Below are 6,000 nucleotides of genomic sequence, written 5' to 3' on the forward strand. Positions count from 1 at the left end.
AAGGATGAAAATGGCAAAGATGTTGATGAAATAAAGTATAGAGGAATGATAGGATCTCTCATGTATCTTACATCCTCTAGACCGGATATTATTCAAAGTGCGGGTGTATGCTCTAGATTTTAATCTCACCCAAAAGAGTCACATCTTTCGGCCGTTAAGAGAATCATTAGATACATTAAAGGCACATGTGATCTTGGCTTATGGTATCAAAAATCTAATGAGTTTTATGCAGTAGGGTTTTGTGATGCAGATTATGCGAGAGACTGAGTGGATAGAAGAAGCACTTCCGGAATGTGTTGCTTTCTTGGAAGCTCACTAAACATGTGGTCAAGCAAGAAACAAGCCACTGTTGCCCTATCCACGGCTGAAGATGAATATATATCTGTCGCCGCATGTTGCTCACAATTAATTTGGTTAAAAACTCAATTAGAGGATTACAAATTGAAAATTAGTAGAGTATTGTTTTTGTCCCCAACGTTTGGGGTAAGTCCCAAAGTTATCCCTAACGTTTCAATCGTCCTATTTAAGTCCCTAACGATTCAAAATTGGCTCAATGTAATCTTGTCGTTAGGGATCCATTAACAGAATTGACGACGGGACAAAATTGAGACGATTTTGAAACGTTAGGGACTTAAATAGAACGAAAATGTTGGGGACAAAAATGATACATAGAAATAAATTTTAATTTTATCCTTCAATAATATCAATTTTTTACTGTATATAATATTCAATTATTTTTTAATCACATCTAAGTAAATTACACTTAATCACACTACTTTCATTCTAAATAAATTTTTTTATATTTTTATATTAACTTATAACTTTAAGTGTAAAATTATAAAAAAATAAATTTATTTGGAATGAAAGTAATGTGATTAAGTGTAATTTACTTAGATATGATTAAAAAATAATTGAATACTATGTACAGTAAAAAATTGATATTATTGAAGGATAAAACTAAAATTTATTTCTATGTATCGTTTTTGTCCCCAACGTTTTCGTCCTATTTAAGTCCCTAACTGTTCATACCATGGACCGAGCTATAAGGTCCGGGTTGGACGAGGTCAAAGCGACCGACCTCTTTGAAGTTTGGTCAACCGCCGACCTCTTCACAAAGAGCTCGGACGAGTCACCACAGAGGCTTAAAGAGGCCCAAGAAAGAAGAGTCACCGCCTACCAGAAGGCAGCTGGCCAAAAGATAGGTGATCTCACCCACAAAAGATAAGATAAGATAACAAACTTATCTCAAAGGAGGTCATTCTACACTACTATAAACACACTGGAGCACCCAGGTATAACTCATACTCTAATTCTACTAAAAACTTGCATAAAGCCCGTACTGACTTAAGCATCAGAGTCTCTTGCAGGTACCACCCCCTCCGGTGAATAAGGACCCGCTACATCTCCTGCATTAACAAGTCGGACGCGGTAGCCCAGTCCAAATCTAAAGATCTCATCCGAGATCGACTTCCCTATTTCAGGTAACCCTCGGAACATTAGTGCCGTTGCCGGGGAACCTGGAAGTCATCCCATCACCATGTCAAGCAACCCTGCCAACGACCTCAACTCGTGATTAGAAGAAGGAACGCCACTTAAAAACACTAATGCCACACCGAACTCCCCAAAGGATATACACCAATCCAAGGGAGACAAGCAGACTTAGAACATAGAAATTTTAGATGCCATTGTGAACAGCAGGATCGCCTCAAACAGCTCAAACAAGAAGCCGAGCGTCAGTGCAAAGCCGAGCGAGATCTCCGGAGGGAAACAAGACGGCATCGAGAGCTGGAAGACAAACTCTTGAAACTCGAAGCCGACCTCAAAACCAAAGCCGCTCGGTCCAACCGCAAAGATAGCCCTCACAAGGATCAAGACCCATTCACAAAAGAAATCACGAAGGCTAAAGTCCCAAAGGACTTCAAAGCCCCTGACATGACTCCGTACGATGGCACGTCCGACCCAAGTCATCACCTCAGCAACTTCAGAAGCCGGATATACCTCACGGATGCCTCAGACGCGACCCGTTGCAAAGCCTTCCCGACCACCCTGACCAAGACGGCGATAAAGTGGTTCGACAGCCTGCCACCAATGTCGATCACAAGCTTTGATGACCTCTCCAAGAAATTCTTAGCCAGGTTCTCCATCCAAAAAGACAAAACCAAGCATGCTCCAAGCTTGCTAGGGATTAAACAAGGAGATCGGGAAAGCCTCCGCAGTTATATGGAGAGATTCTATAAAGCATGCCTTGACATACAGAATCTCCCTACAGAAGCAGCAATTTTGGGACTCATCAACGGACTACGGACGGACCCTTTAGCCACTCCATATCCAAAAAATACCCAACATCTTTGAATGAGTTACAAGAACGGGCGGAAAAGTACATCAATATGGAGGAGAACTCCTGATTAGGAGAAGTCTCAAAGACCGGACTCTCCTACCCACCTCGGGACAAGGATAAAGAGTCCAAGAAAAAGAAGACCAACATACTGAGAAACCCAAGAAGTACCACAACTACACCCCTCTTCGGGTGTCCCTTGTAGATGTTTACCGAGAGATATGCAACACTGAGAAGATCCCGCCTCCTCACCCGATTAAACACAAGAGAGGAGGAAGTCGGACAGAATATTGCGAGTACCACCGAATCTATGGGCATTCTACTAACGAGTGCTACGACCTGAAGAATGTCATAGAAAATTTGGCGCGAGAAGTGAGACTAGATCGGTTCTTAGCTAATAGAGCGGACGAACCAAAAAAGAGAAGATAGGATGAAGAGGGCGAACGAGCTGAACGTCCCCCTCACACCCCTGAGAGACATATTCACATGATAAACGGAGGGTTCGCAGGAGGGGGGGGGATCTCTAAGTCATCCTGCAAAAGACACCTTAAAGAGGTGTACCATGTCGGAGGAGGGGACAGGTCGGTTGATCTCCTCACTATTACCTTCACTCAAGAAGACGCCGCAGGCATCATCCCAGGACATGATGACCCCGTGGTAGTTACCATCATATTCGCCAATGCCAATCTCCATCGAACACTGGTAGACCAAGGAAGCTCTATAGATATCCTATTTAAATCCGCCTTCGACAAGCTCGGCTTGCAAGAAAAAGAGCTCAGAGCATATCCTAATAGCCTATTCGGGCTCGGAGATACTCCAATCCAACCACTTGGGTACATCCTATTGCACACAACCTTCGAAAAAGGGACCCGATCTAGAACGCTAAGTATAGACTACATCGTAGTCGATGTGAGCTCTGCATATAACACCCTCATAGGTCGGACAACGCTAAACTAGCTCGCCGCAGTGGTTTCCACTCCACACCTGTGCATGAAGTTTCCAACACCAGAAGAGATCGCCACAGTAAGGGGAGACCAAAAACTCAAGCGACACTGTTACAATGAAAGCCTGAATCTTAAGGGTGACCCAGGAGGAAAGGAAACCAACATTATTAAACTCGGGGAAACTCGAGCTCGCGAAGAACTTCGGCCCCAATCGAAAGGCGAGACCGAAGAAGTTCAGATCGGAGATACCCAAGATAAAACAACAAACATTGGGGTGAACCTAAAAGGAGACTTAAAGGAGCTGTTGACAAAGTTCTTAAAGGCAAACTCTGACCTATTTTCCTGGAAGGCCGCCGACATACCCGGTATTGATCCCGGGCTAATGTGCCATAAATTGGCAGTATACTCTGGATCTCGGCTAGTGCAACAAAAATGTAGAAAATTTGGCCCAGAGAGATCGCAAGCTGTGGAGGAACAGGTACAGGCCTTATTAGAAGCAGGGTTCATTAGGGAGGTCAGATACCCATTATGGCTGGCCAATGTTGTACTGGTTAAAAAGTCAAATGGAAAGTGGCGGATGTGCACTGATTACACCGACTTCAACAAAGCCTGCCCAAAAGATCCCTATCCACTCCCGAATATAGACACCCTAGTCGACACATTACCAGGATACAAGTACCTCTCTTTCATGGACGCCTACTCAAGGTACAACCAAATACTGATGTATCAACCTGATTATGAAAAAACCTCGTTCATAACCCCAAAGGCAAACTACTACTATGTAGTTATGCCGTTCGGACTCAAGAACGCAGGGGCTACATACCAGAGGCTGATGAACAAAATTTTTGCCAACCACATCGGAAAACTTATGGAGGTCTACATCGACGACATGTTGATAAAGACACAAAAGGAAGAAGCACTGCTACTCGACCTTGCCGAAGTGTCTGACACTATAAGAAAGCACGGGATGAGGCTAAATCCCGCAAAGTGCACTTTCGCGGTAGAGGCTGGCAAATTCTTGGGCTTCATGCTCACCTAGAGAGGAATTGAAGCAAACCCAGATAAATTTCAGGCCATACTCAGCATGAAAAGTCTGACCTGTGTCAAGGAGGTACAACAGCTCAACGGAAGACTGGCAGCTCTGTCTAGATTCCTAGCCGGATCAGCCTTAAGATCTCTTCCTTTCTACACAACGTTAAGGAAAGAAAAGAGGTTTGAATGGACCCCAGAATGTGAACAAGTCTTCCAAGACTTCAAGATATTTCTGGGACAGCCACCTATCCTAACTCGACCTCGGCAAGGAGAGGAATTAATCCTTTATATCACCGTAGGAAACCGGACGATAGCCTCAGCTCTGGTCAGGGAGGATGAGAACGGACAACAGCCCATCTACTTTATCAGTAAGGCTTTACAAGGGGCTGAACTAAACTACCAAAAGATAGAAAAGTTCACCTACGCCCTCATACTCACCTCCCGACGACTCCGACCGTACTTTCAAGTCCACACCATCAGAATACGGACTAACCAACCCATAAAAGGTATCCTAAAAAAAACCAACTTAGCTGGAAGAATCCTACAATGGGCAGTAAAGTTATCCAAATTTGACCTTAAGTACGAAGCTCAGACAGCTATCAAGTTACAATACCTGGCCGACATCGTCGCAGAGTATACTGACACCCTAGGCACCGCCGCTAACTGGAACCTCTATATTGATGGCTCATCGAACAAAGCCAGAAGTGGAGCAGGTGTCATCCTGGAAAGTGTCCAGGGAACCCAACTCGAACTCTCTTTAAGGTTCGAGTTTCCTGCCTCAAACAACCAAGCCGAGTATGAGGCCCTACTGGATGGTTTGAAACTGGCTAGGGAAGTAGGAGCTCAAAAGCTTACCATATTCAGCGATTCACAAATAGTCACCTCACAAATAGAAGGGAGCTATCAGGCCAAGAATCCCACCATGAAGAAGTACCTAGACAAAACCAAAGAACAACTCGAAAAATTCATGGAATACGAGATCCGACATAAACCTCGGGAACAAAATGCCCGAGCTGATGCACTTTCAAAACTAGCCAGCACCAAACCAGGGGGCAATAATAGAAGCCTCATCCAAGAAACACTGCAAAATCCATCAACCTCGGAGGAAGAGAAGGTTCTAACCATTTCAGGCCAGGACCAAGGGTGGATGATCCCCATAATCAACTACCTCAAGTCCGAAACACTCCCAACAGATAAAAGAGAGGCAAAAAGACTAGTACAAGAAGCACAGTACTACACCATAGTGCACGACGTCCTATATAGGAGAGGAATCTCTACACCCCTCCTAAAATGCGTCCCGACCTCCGCCACAAGGGAAGTCCTAGAAGAAGTCCACAGTGGCATGTGTCACAATCACCTCGGGGCGCGAGCTCTTTCGAAAAGGGTACTCCAAGCTGGTTTCTACTAGCCGACCTTACAAAAAGAAGCAATAGAGTTTGTCAAAACATGCCCATCATGCCAGAAACATGCCAACTTTCATATCGCGCCACCCGAAGAGCTCATCTGTGTCACCTCACCTTGGCTGTTTGCAAAATGGGGACTTGACCTCATCAGGCCATTCCCCCAGGGGTCAGGACAAGTCAAGTTTCTCATCATAGGAATTGACTATTTTACAAAATGGATTGAGGCAGAACCATTGGCCACTACCACTACCCAAAGAAGTCGAAATTTTCTATACAGAAACATTGT

The sequence above is a fragment of the Arachis hypogaea genome, chromosome 20 (genome assembly GCF_003086295.3).
Source record: "Arachis hypogaea cultivar Tifrunner chromosome 20, arahy.Tifrunner.gnm2.J5K5, whole genome shotgun sequence".
Lineage (NCBI taxonomy): Eukaryota > Viridiplantae > Streptophyta > Magnoliopsida > Fabales > Fabaceae > Arachis > Arachis hypogaea.